Here is a 17,002-nt window from a genome sequence, read left to right on the forward strand (position 1 = left end):
TAATAAAATACCTATATTATTCTCTACTTAAATGTCGACTGATATATGCCTGTTACGTGCTACGAGTTACATAGTAGTAGGTATTTTCTAGACTCTACATTGAAATAAATTCATCATTGGTTCAATAGAGTAGTGATATTCGTATCATAGGTGATGCTGTAGTTTAGTTAATTTTTGGGGTCAAATCCCGTAGAAAACAAATTCTAGTATGATCACTCATTTCATGAATCATGTCGTGCACTTCTGGATGTAAGCCCCGAAAAATGACATAAAAAATGATCTTTTTCTTTATCTTCATACGAAGTCATACTTAAGCTGTTTTCAGTTTTGGCAGGTAATTTATGTACAAATTCTTTATTAGTATGGTAGGCCTCTTTTCTAAGTACTTTAATACGTCCCATCAAGCATAGCTTATGATTGTTCTCTAGTCTCTACATTGAATTATTTTATTTGTTTCTTTGTTGAAAGCGAGTTGTATTCGCCGATTGACCTCTTTCTCAAAACTGGACCTACCTAGATGAATCATTTCATTTGTCCAAGGTAGATATACTTATAAACAATTTCGAAAATCTAGCTCAGGCAGGCCACATCAACCGGTCAGTATGGAAATCATTAGGGGAGGCCTATGCTGATGATAACTCTAGACTTTTGATTGAATTATTCAAATTCACTTTCTTTCTTTCTTTAAAGATGACTGTCTATAACTAAGACCATCTAATGGAAATCATTATGCATTTTTATTTGTCTAGCGGCCGTGGTATACCAATGGTATAAGCGTATTATTTGCCTTGTCTTAGTCGGATATCTTTAGTCCTTCAGTAATTTCCAAGGATTCAAAGTACAAGATAAATTCGATATCATACCAGACTTTTTTGCAAAATTATGATGCCACAATATTTGGCTCTATGCTGTCATAGGTACTGTACACAAATAAATTTTGTTTTTCAATAAGACCCGGAATCTTAAGTGTTATATCAAAAAATATAATCAAAATTATCTTGTGAATAAGCGGATTCATTTGATAATCGAATAAAATGCATTACAGTATGCGTATGCTATTTTTCTGATAACATAATGATACCTACGTAAATTAAGTATGAAGTGATAATAATCGATAATTTTATTTTATTATAATATTGAACCTCATGCATCATCAAAACAACTAATCTTTAATAAAAGAAAGGTGATCAACAAGAAACAACTTTATTTCTTAATGTATAACATCACAACCTACAATATTTCTTTGCTCTAATAAATGAATCACATTTCAATTATGTACATACTTGTTATTTACACTATGTATATAATTTATCAAGAAGATTTAATAAATTCCAAGAGATATCATAATTTAATCCTTATTAATAATTTTACACACAGATAAGAGTATGTTATTCGAGTCAATTTCCTTTAAAATTATAATTATACTAAAATACACTACATTGTTAAACACAAATACATTTATTTCGCTTAAAATTTAAGCGTTTAAGAAATTAGATCATTAGAATAGGAGGATATTTTATATTAAGTAGATAATAGTTAAAAATAACTTGCCTTGCAAATAACCTTTAATGATAAAAATCTGTTTTCGTATAAACAAAATTACATAATACCACCAGTAGGTTAGTTTAAATTAAAGCAATTTAGTAAATAAATACATTTTTTCTCGATCAACTATAAATACCTACACAACACATTATCACAATATTATATGTTTGAAATATATTAATCAATTAGACTAATACTTTGTTGAACTAAAGCATGGCGTTTGCGGCTGTAAATTGCAGTGTACGACTTAATAAGATTAAATCTACAAAACAATTCCACTGATATACATAGCTACATAAGCTACTTAATAATCTCTGATTACCTAGTAGTTAATTAAAATTGAAACATGAAAAAACAAAGTCTATACTGACCGAATGTCGATCAGCTAAAGAAAATGTAACAATACAGAAAGAAAAGAAGCGATAATTTTAAGCACGAATTTTACACTTAGGGACTTTTAACAACAATATTATTAACAAATATTTTACATCATAATATGCAGTCTCAAATGGACAGTCTATTCTACCCAATATATTAAGTTCTTTTAAATAGTCTTTTAAAGAATCTAATGCTGTGATCAATGAAGGATTTGCATCGCATTCGTTTTAAAATCAAACAGCTAGTATACTGTTTCTAAAAGGGTTCATACCAACGTCGGTGTACACTCTAGCTCTTGGAACAGTCATGGATCTGGGCAAATTGTCGTAATCGATTTCTTGGACGATCACTGGTGGCGATCGCCTTCTAGCCGCTAGTTTGCCAAGTTGATAGAACACAAGGCACAATAAGAAAAGAACTGTAGCTGACATAACGGCCACCATGGTAATTGTGAAGGGGTTCCAAAAGCCTGGATTATTTGATGAGCTCTCATCAGTAGGGTCAGCAGTGGTGACATCTTCGGTTGTGTTATCTCCGGTAGTCGACCATGTTTCAGTGACGGTCCCTGTGAAATCTTCGTCAACAGTGTTCGTCCACAGCGGTGTAGTGCTAGAATTACCATTCCCTTCACCGTCAAAGTCAGTCACTGGGGTTGTAGATCTAATGTCACCATCCTCTTCGCCATCACTGTCACCATCCCCTTCGCCGTCGACGTCAGTCACTGGGGTTATAGATCCAGTGACGCCATCCTCTTCACCATCATTATCACCGTCAGTCACTCCAGGGGTCGATGGGCCATTTTCAGCATCCTCTTCGCTGTCACTGTCAGTCACTCCAGGGGTCGATGGGCCATTTTCAGCGTGGTAATAAACTGGCGATGGCTTCGATGCGGTGACGAACCGACCGTCTTCAAGATAGCGGAACACGGAACGAAGAGAAGATGGACGTGACATATTTTTATGCCATATTGTATGCTGAGGAGAACCAAAGTGACTGACTTCGCCCGCAGAATCGCTAAAATCAAGTGGCAGTGGGCGGGGCACATAGCTCATAGAGCTGATGGCCGCTGGGGCAGGAAAGTTCTTGAGTGTTGACCACGAGCCGTAGAAGGAGCGTGGGCAAGCCTCCTACTAGGAGGACCGACGATCTGGTGAAGGTCGCGGGTGGTGCCTGGATACGAGCGGCGCAGGACCGGTCTTTGTGGAAATCCTTGGGGGAGGCCTTTGTCCAGCAGTGGACGTCTTTCGGCTGAAACGATTGTATGCGGGCGACAATCCCGTAGCCTTTCCCCTTGAACCCCTCACCTACCGATAACATTCGAGTTGTTACAACCGTATTCAGTCTACCCTACACTAGCGTATCACCCCCGCTTCGCAGGAGTAGCAACAAAAACTAAAAAACAAAAATAAGAATTAAAAAAAATAAAACAAAAAATCAACATTCAAAATGTATAGCACCTAACTGATGAATTTCAATTGCACTAATTACCAAAACAATTCATTTTCCATGCCCACAGGACCGGTTGTGGAAATCCTTGGGGGATGTCTTCATCCAGCAGTGGAAGTCATTGGCTGAAACGAACGAACAATTCATTTTCACTTTCTTAAGGCAATCAATCGTGATTGCACGGTGTTTTCCTTAATTTCCTTAATAAACTAGCACCTCCACTCTTCATCCTTCGGGAACTACAAATGGCAGTCCACGTTGGTCTCTAGGTATTAATCAACAGGAATCGTTCATGTCTCGCGTACTAACAATGTAATCCTGTTGCCAAAATATCTCAGGAATTGGAGCAGGATTGACGGATCATGCAAGTATTTGGAATAAGTTTGGGGAAATTCATCATCATGATAATTATCATCATTAATTTCAGCCACAGGACGTTCCACTGCTGAACATAGGTCTCCCCCAATGACTTCCACATCGCACGGTTGGTAGCGCCTTCCTGGTACCTTTATCAGGTCGTCGGTCCACCTTTTGGGTGGACTTGGGGAAATTCATGTAAATTTACTGTTGCATACCATAAAGGCTAAATTTAGCTGATCAATTTAATTATTTAAGACCGTATTAGGAACCTACTTTTTGTAATAAAAATCTTGTTGCCAGGACATGTCTCAAGCTATCCTAGTGAGATTGACGGTCTTGAAGCAATTGGAACGTAAATAAGCTTTGGTCAGACAGAACAGCAGCAAAAAAATACAATTTTATTTAAGTAATCTTATATACTCGTATATATAAAAGAAAGTCGTGTTAGTTACTCCACTTATAACTCAAGAATGGCTGAACCGATTTAGCTGAAAATTGTCAGGGAGGTAGTTTAGAGTCAGGAGAAGGACATAGGATACTTTTTATCCCGTTCGAAATTTAAAAAAAGTCTGCTTATTTATTGCCTTTAAGGCGGAACAAAGTTCGCCGGGTCAGCTAGTCTAAAATAAATGAAAATAAGTCGTATCTTGAAAGTTCTAAAAGAAAAGCCAACGAGTACATCACCAATCTAAATTGGATCTATTACAAACAGAGTGATCGGCGAACGTCAGCGAACAAATGCGAGCAATATTATGCTATGCGAGCAGTCACTTAGCGCATCATCTACCTAGAAACCCCTATAGTCTGAAGGAAAATAAAAATAAAAATACCTCGTCCAGGGTGGATATCGTGGGCTGTCGCCAGGACATGTCTCAACCTGCCCCAGTGAGATTGACGGTCAAAAAGCAATCGCTAATAAGTGAGATTGCGACCAGGTGCGATTGCGGTCAAATACCTACCTAAATAAATAAATAAATAATTAAAAAAATATCTAAAATAAATGAATATAAATAAATCTGTATCTTGACAATCTTAACGATAGACCAACGAAAACATTACCAATCTAATTTGATCGGCGAACGTCAGCGAACGAATATTATGCTCGCGAGCAGTCACTTAGCGCATTAACTGTCTCAAAACCCACATAATACAGACCCTGTCTGTACCACACAGATCTATATATATAAAAATGAAACCCGTTTCGCGTTGTCACGGCATCACGTATGAACGGCTGAACCGATTTCGATAATTTTTTTTTTAAAATGTTTGTGGAAGTCCAAGGATGGTTCTTACGGAAAAAAATATTAAGAAAATCTCTACGCTAAGGCGGTACGAAGTTCGCCGGGTCAGCTAGTTGTGAATAAAAATACCGCGTCCACCCGAACTTTGACAAGTGCTCAAAGGGCGGTCTCTAGGTATTAATCAAGGGTGGATATCGCGGACATGGTCGGCGTACTAACTCTCTAATCCTGTCGCCAGGACATGTCTCGGCCTGCCCCGGTGTTATTGACGATTTTGAAGCAATTATTATCTAAAATAAATGAATATAAACATAAGTTATGTTAATTTTTCAATTTTAACGATAGACCAATGACAACATTGCCAATCTAATTTGAATAAACAAAATAAGTGATCGGCGAACGTCAGCGAACGAATGCGAGCAATATTATGCTCGCGAGCAGTCACTAAGCGCATCAGCTACTTAGACTATACTAGAGTATAAGGGTTCTATTACAGTCTGGAGGAAAATTAGAATAAAAATACCACGTCCACCCTTAAAGGTTCGAAGGGCGGTCTCTAGGTATTAATCAAGGGTGGATATCGCGGGCATGCNTTGCTTTTTGTTTTAGAAGAACACTGTGATAAGTATGACGTGCCACATTGTCGAATAAAATAAAAATATTTTAAAAACTTAACTTTGTCATCAATACCGCGGTATCCTCGAGATGTCACGTTTTTCTTAAAAACGAAGAGCACCTCACATCTCAAAGCGCAGGTGGCAACTGAACTGTCACAGTGTCGAAGCCAACTAGATCGCCGAACGAGCCAGCGCTATAACGTAATATTTTGTCTCTTTCTCTCATAGTATTGTTGTTTTTGGAGTAACAAATACCCTGTTTTTGGAGATAAAAGAACGCAAGATCGCGGTTCAGAATTTCGGTAAAACAAAAAATCGTATATGTCGAGATGTCACAGTGTCGTCGCAAATGGGCGATGTCTCAAGCTGTCCTAGTCAGACAGAACAGCAGCAAAAAAATACAATTTAATTTAAGTAATCTAAAATAAATGAAAATAAGTCGTATCTTGAAAGTTCTAAAAGAAAAGCCAACGAGTACATACATCACCAATCTATATTGGATCTATTACAAACAGAACGAGTGATCGGCGAACGTCAGCGAACGAATGCGAGCAATATAATGCTCGCGAGCATTTAGCGCATTAGCGCCTAGAAACCCCTATATTATAGTAGGTATAAAGTCCGGTCCGTGAGCACGTAGCATTTTGTTCAATGACCCCTAGCTACCCATCCTTATCGCTCGCGCGTAATTGTTGCTGTCGGGCTCGCACACTCACTGCGGGTGCCAGTCGCACAATCGCGACAGCAATATAATTATGCGCGAGCGATAAGGATGGGTAGCAAGGGGTCATTGGACAAAATTCTACGTGCTCACAGACCAGACTATAGAAGGAAAACTAAATAAAAATACCGCGTCCAGCCGAACTTTCACAAGTGCTCAAAGAGCAGTCTGTAGGTATTAATCAAGGGTGGATATCGCAGGCATGCCCGGCGTACTAACTCTCTAATCCTGTCGCCAGGACATGTCTCGGCCTGCCCCGGCGAGATTGACGATTTTGAAGCAATTATTTTATAAAATAAATGATGTGCCAATCTAATTTGAATAAACAAAATAAGTGATCGGCGAACGTCAGCGAACGAATGCGAGCAATATTATGCTCGCGAGCAGTCACTAAGCGCATCAGCTACTTAGACTATACTAGAGTATAAGGGTTCTATTACAGTCTGGAGGAAAATAGAATAAAAATACCACGTCCACCCTTAGGCCTCAGCCACGAACTTAGCGGGCAGCGGGGCGGGAGCGGCGGCGGCGCTGGAGCGGGGCGGGCAACGCAGACCCGTTCTCGAAACAAGCGGGCAGCTCGCAAAGAAGTGTTGTGTTCGGGGTTGTGTTGTCGAGATATTTGTTTTTATTCGCAAACGAAATGTCTGAACAACGGCGACAATTTTATTTCGATTCAAATTTATTCCTAACGCTCGATTTATTGTGGGCAAAAGAAGGAGTGCGCTGCCCGCTCGTTGCCCGCTCCCTCGCCGCTGCCCGCTCGTTGCCCGCTGCCGCCCCGCTGCCGCGCCGCTGTTTTCGAGAACCGGTCTATTTGATTTTACGCACAAGATCCTGCCGCTCCCGCGCCGCCGCCGCCGCCGCCCCGCTGCCCGCTAAGTTCGAGGCTGAGGCCTTANGCAAAATAAGTGATCGGCGAACGTCACCGAACGAATGCGAGCAACATTATGCTCGCGAGCAGTCACTAAGCGCATCAGCTACTTAGACTATACTAGAGTATAAGGGTTCTATTACAGTCTGGAGGAAAATAAAAATAAAAATACCACGTCCACCCTTAAAGGTTCGAAGGTCTCTAGGTATTAATCAAGGGTGGATATCGCGGTCAAATACCTATCTAAATAAATAAATAAATAAAAAAGTATCTAAAATAAATATGAATATAAACATATCTGTATCTTGACAATCTTAACGATAGACCAACGAAAACATTACCAATCTAATTTGATCGGCGAACGTCAGCGAACGAATGCGAGCAATATTATGCTCGCGAGCAGTCACTTAGCGCATTAACTGTCTCAAAACCCACATAATACAGACCCTGTCTGTACCACACAGATTGTGAATAAAAATACCGCGTCCACCCGAACTTTGACAAGTGCTCAAAGGGCGGTCTCTAGGTATTAATCAAGGGTGGATATCGCGGGCATGCCCGGCGTACTAACTCTCTAATCCTGTCGCCAGGACATGTCTCGGCCTGCCCCGGCGAGATTGACGGGTGACCTCTTGACAGGACTAAGAGTATTTGCCAAGGAAAATAGGTTACATAATTTCTATATTGCTGAATTTGGGACAGGGTAAAGAATGGCTAGATGTATTGTGAGAGAATAATTTTAAGGGAGGTGGATTATAAGTTAATTTTATGGAAATACCTCGATGTTTTCTCTTCTTTTAGCTACTAAAATAATGCTTTGTCTGTCTCTATTAATTAAGTAAGTAAGTTATAAAACATCATTTCATTATGCTAAAGAAGGTCGAACATTTTATCGAATAAAAATGTGTTCTGTCTTCCAGTTAATTAAAAATTCCATATTTTTTATCAGAAAATTGGTCATGTTTTATCTGATCTACATTTTATTTTTGAAAGTTTAAATGGTATTTTGGACTCTATATTTAACTAGCTGACCCGGCGAACTTTGTTCCGCCTTAATGGCAATAAAAAGTATCCTATGTCCTTCTCCTGGCTCTAAACTACCTCCCTGACAATTTTCAGCTAAATCGGTTCAGCCGTTCTTGAGTTATAAATGGAGTAACTAACACGACTTTTAGTGTTTTGACTTAGTCCTTAACAAAGTCTTATTGGTAATTTTTAATTATCTTTTTTTGTTGTTCAGTTTATTTATTTTAATAATTTATTCCATTACTTATTCTGTTCACCTGAACCTACCTGACACCAGGCTCATGAACTCAGATCTTACAACCTATAAGATTAGATTATGGTTAAATTATAACCGTAAATCCAAAACAAAACCGAAAATAAAGTTTATCCTAACCAAAGATGTTTTAATTAAGTAGCACCGGAGAATCATGAAATATCCGATGTTATGGGTCGCCACGTGCTTTTTATGGGACCATGGACGCCATGGTGAGCATAAAATCTTTAATGCTAACCTAAAGTGTGATGGTAAATTAACTATGGTAAACATTAACTAATTTTACTACCATTTAATAATGTATGCTTGAAACCGTCAAACATTATGAAAACCTTAATAAAATCAAAACTGTGAAGGATTTTATAATAGGTAACGGTTTTAACGGTTTATTAGTATAAACTACAAAATAATGGTTTCTAGCTATTTGCACATCTAAGCCATAATACATTACTTACTAGGATTATTTATTACGACCTCTATATTACTACCTATATTTTGTAAAACAATAAAAGTTACACCTTAGTTGAACTCTGTTTTAACGGTTCAACTATGGTGTAACTTTTATTATTAAGGGGGTAAAAATCCCCGCCGTAATTTGAGCTATTTTGACATTAATTTGACTCGTATTATTCGGGTAATAGTGGTTAATTATGGCAAATTAATATTATGCTAAACTCGTTATGCTAAAGTATATTGGTAATAGGCAAAATACAAAATTATGCTAACGAAAGGGATCCTAAAAATAAAAACTCTATGGGTTAACAAAATAAATCGGTATTATACTTACAATTCACGTAAAGATGGGATGAAACGAAGATAACCTGAAACAATAAATGGTAATTAATATCGCGTTAATGTTAAGTAGGTATTAATTAATCGCATTAATTATTATGCCGTTGCTGTAATTTGGGAGGAATAAATCTTCGTAAATTATAATGAGCCGTCTAATTGTTGGTTTTGGATGAGAGATGAGTATTGTTGTATGAAATTAATATGATTAGAAGTTTATTATTCTTATTACTTTAGGATTTGATTTTTTTTAAATCCTGTCTTTGTGAGCTCCTACATATGAGTAGGTACCTAAGTTCTAAAAGGAACCCCCATGCAAAGTTTGAGACTCCTAGCACTTGTAGTTTCTGAGATTTCGTGATGAGTGAGTGAGTCAGTGACCTTTCGCTTTTATTAGATTCTTCGTAACTCGTCTTTGATATCATTTTATCTGCTTTTCTTTGATACTATGCACCTAGCATGACCCAGTCCGATGCTGACACCATTGGGCAAATTGATATCATCATCATCATTTCAGCCACAGGACGTTCACTGCTGAACATAGAACTCCCCAATGATATCCATATCGCCCGGTCGATAGCGGCCTTGAGCTATTCGATTAAAAATGTCTCTAATTTATACATACAGGGTGTCCCAAAATTATCACGTCACACTGACACTGGAGGTAGCTGAGTCTAAGACGCATAATACGTCCATAGAAAAGTTTTTAAATATGAGTCATATTAGTTATTTTTAAAAATTGACTTAATATACTTGTTAGATGCGTCTTAAGCTCATTTACCTCTGGTGTCAATGTGACGTGCAAATTTTGGGACACCCTGTATGTATAAGAAAAATAAAATAATAAGTCTCCAGTCAACGTGGACATACCTACCCTTAAGACTAAAGTAGTCCTTTCCAAAGTTTCCAAAACATCGTGTTCAAACTTGAACGCGTCCAATTACCCAAACATTGCCTTTCACGCATAAAAATCCTTTTCCCAACTCCTGTTACATTCAAATGACACCAACTGGGTTCCCCGGGGAGTGAGCCATCGGCCTAGTGTTGTATAACATAGTATCGATGTAAGTATCGATACTATCGATAAAGCAAGATCAATGCTATTGATGACGACAGTAGGTACTATAGAATTTATAAGTACCATCGATAAGTCTTAGTTACGTCCGTCCGATACAATCGATTATGTCAATTATTATTTTTGGTCATTTTGGACAGTTTTTGTAATACTTTATCGATGCTCTCAATCTATTGGATATAAAAAAAATTGATAGTATTGCCATTAACAGTAATTTAATAGTGGCCCACCCCGGCTTCACACGGATAGGTATTTTGATTTAGAAACTATAAGAAATACGTATGTTCATTAGAAAAAAACATGGATTCTATAAAGCTCATAGCACACTTATCAACTCGGAAAGGGATCAACACCGTCTTGCCTTTCGCGAGCTGTCATTGCCTTTCGCGCGCTGTCAATTGCGAAGCGAGGCGTTTACGTTACGGTGTGGATAAGTGTGCGTTGCAGTATTATGGAGTTCCATACAAATAATACTGACCGCCTCGAGTTGATACGGTTACGATCCCTTTCCGGGTTGATAAATGTGCTTAATAAAACTGTGAAAGAAGTTTTCAAAGCGGTTCAATAGTTTCAGAGCCTATTCAATACAAACATACAAAAATGCAAACCTGTCCTCGTTAAACTATTATTATAGTTAAAGGGTTATCGATACTATTACAATATCTGTGCTATAACACATGGCAAAAATGTCGATATCCTGTATCGATGCTTTCACAACACTAAAAGCTTCTTGATTTGAAAATATTCGCAGAAATATTGTAAGTCTCTGTTGAGACATTCCGTGAATATTAATATTTAGAACTCCGAAAGGGGAAATATTTTGATTAAATTGTTATTTGAAATCCAATGAGCTATGCAATAATGGAGACAAGTTAAATAATTGATTCGTTTTGTAATTTGTCTTGTCTGTTTTTCTTGTTTTTAGATACCGTTTATAAATCACGAACTGCTTGACTGATGGACCGATTTTAATGATCTCAGTTTTTTGTTTGTCTTCGCCCCGAATAGCAGAATTAAATAATAATTGAAAGATTGGGAAAAACCCGGAAAAATGATCACATAAATAAAAACGTTTTATATTTGATTCCCTTCATCATCATCATTTCAGCCACAGGACCTCCACTGCTGGACAAAGGCCTCCCGCAAGATTTTCCACAACCGGTCCTGCGCTGCCCGCATCCAGGTTCTTCCCGCGCCCTTCACCAGATCGTCAGTCCACCTAGTGGGAAGCCTGCCCATGCTACGTTTTCCGGCCCGTGGTCGCCACTCGAGAACTTTTCTGCCCCAACGGCCGTCGTCTCTACGAGCTATGTGCCCCACCTACTGCCACTATACATTGCTTTTGCTCTATGAGATTATAATAATATTCAAACTAGCGGCCGCCCGCGACTTCGTACGCGTGGATCCCGTTTTACCCCCTTTGGGGTGGAGTTTCTTAAAATCCTTTCTTAGCGGATGCTTACGTCATAACATCTACCTGCATGCAAATTTCAGCCAGATCTGTCTAGTGGTTTGGGCTGTGCGGTGATAGATCACTATGTCAGTCAGTCACCTTTGAGCTATAATATTAAGATTAAGTACTAAAATCATTCAAAATACAATCAAGTATGTGTACATTGACCCTAACACAAAACGTGTGTTTCACGTGCCCTTATCGATAAAACACTTTTATCTCAAATTGCTTCCGTCATCCGAAATGACTCCGTTCATCCCATCTTTCTTCCATAGTTCCCTTTATTACTATCCTTTAACGTTACATAAATCCCAAGTTTCTTATCCCAATATTCCCGTATCTTTATCACCGAACTTAATAATACCAGAAATAGTGTTGCGCAATTATCGATAGTAACTAACGTCGAGAAGTATTGAGGATGTCGATAGTAACGACATGAGTGTGAAACTGTGAACAGTATCAAATTTAAATTCAAAATTATTTTTATTGTGAAACAAAGGTGTTTACAGATAATAATAATAATAATAACGGCACGCATTGTCCGGAGGTTCCTCAGCCTGTGACCCTGACCACCGGTAGCTTGGGCCCTGCTCCGCTACCAGCGGAATAACTATTTTTAAGTATGTTTTTATAATGTATTTTTTTTTTTTTTTTTTTATATAATTTACATTGTAAAAAAATATTTAAAATTAAGAGCCAAGGTTAATAAAGAGAATAATAATAAATACTCTTTAATGCACACCAAAGAACAGAACAGAAAGAAAAAGAAACACACAAGGTACAACTAGGCGGTCTTATCGCTATAAAGCGATTTCTTCCAGACAACCTATGGATAGGACAGTTACTTAAAACAAATATGAAGGGGAAGGCGGTGTCGACATGTTACATTGTTATAGTCTCACTATGTTTCCCCTGGTTAGAACACAATAAGACACTAGTCGTAATGGTTTACCCACATTAGTCGTAATGTATCGTGAGCGCTTTATGATCAATATTATTGGTAACCTGCGGACCCCAAGCGATTGCATGAGACTTGAAGTCTTAAATCGAGACTTAAATCTTTTTTTTTGTATGCGACTGAAGGCAAACGAGCAGACGGATCACCTGTTGGTCAAGTGAATACCGGCGCTCATTGACACCCGTAGTCACGGGGGCGTTACAGGTGCTATAACGCGGTCTTAAAGGCTAAGCTTAGGGTTAGTTGCAATATTATCGATATTTTTAAGTAACGTTTCGATAAGTATAGTATTGCAACAAAAGCTGTCAAAAAGAACCAAAAACTTTATTTATTTCTAGTCTTGATACTATTGACACGTGGAAAAACTATCGATATTGTTAGTTTTGCCGTTACTATCGTCTATCGACAAACAACACTAGCCCGAAGTGATTCTGCCAGAAGAAGCGAAAGTAACTAGGAAATCGTGGAAAACTTAGGGACGTGTATGAACCTTTTTTTGGAACTATGACCGTTTGGAATTTGTTCAAACTTTCGATATTACTTTTTTGTACCACGATTAGAAGCGAAGTTTTTCATGTACAGTCACGGAATGAAAAGGTTCGTCAGTTTTCAAATTGATTCCTTCAACGAATCGCGAACACATATTACCTTTTGAAACTATGTTACAGAATAATCTCGAGTTAGAGAAAATAACCTTTAACTGTTCGTCAGTAAAGTTCAAAATTATTGATCAAAGTTGTTTGACGATTTATCTTGTCAAGAAGATTATTATGATTGATAAACTAAAACCTTCTTGTTGGTTCAACCTGCCATTATTATTTCTATTAAATAAAAAAAAACTATTGTCAATTGGTCAATGTCATCATCGCATTGCACTGATAGGATAGAAAAATAAACAAGCAAAACCTTATTCGTTAGCAAACGTCATATTTATTTAAATGTTAGCAGCACTGTTTCTTGCACTGTTATGTTGGCAGGTTTGACTCTTACAGTACCTAGTGCAAGCGAAAACCGACACTAAGGTGACGAACCTTTTCATTCTGCGACTGTACATAGCTGGTTATGCGTTCCTTTGGTCCTTGTATCAGCGGGGTTACTCTGAAACGTTAACTAAAGTTTCGAATGTTGCCATCCCTCTCACACAAAGTGAAATGCCAGCTTGTGCGACGGTGACAAAACAAAGGTGACTGACTTTCCTCCACCACTTTTCAGCACCAGCCCATATGTTGTCCCGAAGTGCTGGTAGGGCAAGCTATATTTGGGACGAGTATAAGTGCCCTACAAAGGGCCTATTATGTACTGAATAAGTATGAAATATTTGAATTTGAGACCTTAAGTTACATAACATCTTCAAGCCCTTTGAATCAAGGCACAATAGGTACCTAATCATCAATAGTTACGCGGTCTTATGCGACCGCTTGGGGTTTGATGGGGTAAACAGCCTAAAGAACTTGTTCCCTTAGAGACATTCCGGTTTTTACAGGATCCCGTTTAGATACGTGTTTTAATTAAACTCACACGAACATCCCGTTTTCAGTGTCCCGCAAAAAAATGTAATTTTATTCAAACACGTCATTATGTGTGTTGGAAACCTGGATTGTTGTGGAAACGAGCGAAGCTGTGGGCAAAAGCAATTTAAGAATAAAATAAGTTATTAATGACCTCCTTTCATTTTGTTTTGAATAATAAAATTTGACTGAACTAAGTCGAAACTGAAGGGTAAATCCAAAGTTATCTAGGATTTAGTTGATGATAAACGAGCTCCAGTAAATACAGCTGATTTATGACTCATGAAACTCATGAAGCTGTAAATCTTTCCTGAATTACCATCAGTCAGTCATGCCACAACTACTGGTATGCATGAACTGATGCAATAAATTTGACTATAGGATTACCTACGTATACTTTGGATAGAAAGGTTGTAGTGTTCTTATTGAAAATCAATAGTTTTGGAAGCGCAAGTTATATTTGGGAACTGTACATATAGGACCAGTGTGCTTACCATGAGTTTACATCAGGTGTGCTCACTAGCGACTACGTAAAGCTTCAACCAGACCAACGTGTGCAGATCTCCATCGCTGGCGCGATCAAAGGCCAATGACAGGTCACGCGACCCATGACAGTCCGCGCGACCTGTCACTAGCCTATGATCGCGCCGTGATCGCGCCGGCGATGGCGATCTGCACGCGTTGGTGTAGTTGGAGCATAAAAAAATGACATTAAATGTTTGACAATTTGAATAGCTTTCAAGAACTACAATTTTCGTACATTTTTCTTTAAGCAAGGCTTTTCTGTAAGCACACTGAAACGTCTTTTGTTAGAAACAAAATGTATACTTCATTATGAGAGTTCAGTCTCTATTAAATCCATTTTTTTTTCTACAGTTGCCTAAAAATTGACCAAATCCATTGACATAAAGTCTATCTCAAGCAGTCGTTAATTTAATTTGGTATTCGAAGAAGAAAAATGGTCTAATCTGGAAAAAAGAAACTTTCAATTAACTAACATCCCGTCTAGACGTCTGGCAATACCATCAAGGAAAATTCCAGAATAAGTTTCCAGTTAAAATATTTTCTTTAATAAAGTTGCGTCTAATATGTTACCAAAGACATAGTAATATACTAACACTAGCTTTATATTTTATTTATGAAAACCAAGCAAGAGCATGACCCTCTCTTAATGACTAAGGTAAATTGAGGACTTAGCTGGCCACGTTAACATCCACGGCACAACCATGATACGGCTTTGATCTTTTTCCCCCCTGTGGTCTATTGGTAAGACCACCTGCTTCAGACCGAGAGATTCTGGGCTCGATTCCCAATGGGGGAAACATTTTAGCTACCACCATCTTACCTAAGTCTGTCGCCATAATAACGTTAACAGTATTGTTATGATCCGGAAGTTAGGATGTAAGATTGCCAGTCTTTGGTTGAGGATTCCAGGTTTCACCTTCGGCCTGATCGTCACTTTCCATCAGTGTGCTTACCATGAGTTTACGTTACGTGTGCTCGCTAGCGACTGCGTAAAAAATGATATTAAATGTATGACATATTGTGCAGCGCCCCTAGCGGCTACTTTGTGAGATGCAGGCCTATACCTTCCTCGTTGTGGATAAAAAACCTTCCAAAGCCTAAGTGAAACAGCGGGAAAAGGCTAGTATACACAATAATAACCTCTTTTAACGTCCAAATATGAATTCACTGGAAACCTTATCCTTTTCTGTGTCTCGAAACTGACAACCACAAAGGAACAACATCTTCGAAATGTGGAAACTAGAGGAAATGTAAACCCGGAACTACACTTAAAGTGAAGATATTATTATTGTCTTTTATTTGGAAGCTAGTTTTGCCGCGAACCTATGCGTGAGAATGGTTTGAATATTTTTTCGCGTTTGTGCAACATTTTTCTTTGATACCAAAAACCTGCGGAAAATCTGAAAAATGGCCATGCTTCATTTTAAGGTAAAGGACGTGCAACAAGGATCTCTAACCATCAGAAATGTAAGCACAACGCCAGGAGAGCTACCCTCGGAGATGACATCACCCCACCATGTACCTCGTCAGCACAACCACTACCACTCTGACAAGATTGCCCGACTAAGAAGAAGTGAGCAGTATCCACCCTTATGGTAGACTGAAGACCTCATAGGGAATCATTGGGAGAGGCCTATGTTCAGCAGTGGATTTCCTATGGCTGAAATGCTGACTGTGACTGTAATTTAAAATCAAAAGCCACCATAAACTATTACAATGATTTTTAGTATCTTTAGCCTCGCTTACAGTGGTGCTGGGTCTTAAAAAGCGAAAATATACAAAAGGAATGTCGTGACATTACAAAGAAAAATCTGATAAAACTACATGCTTTGTTTCTGAAAAAGATTTTAGCCACGTGTACATAGAAATGACAGTCTTTAATACGAGGTGCTTTTATAATACTAGGTATACGAATAATCACCTTCATTGTTTGAAGTATATTTGAATATTTGATTTTTTTGCAGCAAGGTTCTGGAGTGGAGGCCACGTACCTGAAACCGCAGCGTGGGACGTCCACCCACAAGGTGGACCGACGACCTCACGAAGGTAGCAGGAAGGCGCTGGATGCAGGCCGCTACCAAACGGGCGATATGGAAAACATTAGGGGAGGGGGGTTTGTTCAGCAGTGGACGTCCTTTACGTATTTGTTTTTTTTGCGGCGTCGTTCGTGTTTTGCTCCTCCCCGTTTCTTTCCTAGGGGGTGAATTTTGGGAGACACCCACCAATGAGTGCA

General features: G+C 38.5%; 1 protein-coding gene across 2 annotated transcripts in view; it reads right to left on the reverse strand.

The window, feature by feature from the left end:
- The window catches only part of LOC114353343 (clumping factor A-like), a 41,152-nt gene that overhangs the window by 12,198 nt on the left and 11,952 nt on the right, over positions 1-17,002 (reverse strand). The gene's annotated exons all lie outside the window — the stretch shown is intronic.

The sequence above is a fragment of the Ostrinia furnacalis genome, unplaced genomic scaffold (assembly GCF_004193835.3).
Source record: "Ostrinia furnacalis isolate ACB-3 unplaced genomic scaffold, ASM419383v2 OfSCF1653, whole genome shotgun sequence".
Classification (NCBI taxonomy): domain Eukaryota; kingdom Metazoa; phylum Arthropoda; class Insecta; order Lepidoptera; family Crambidae; genus Ostrinia; species Ostrinia furnacalis.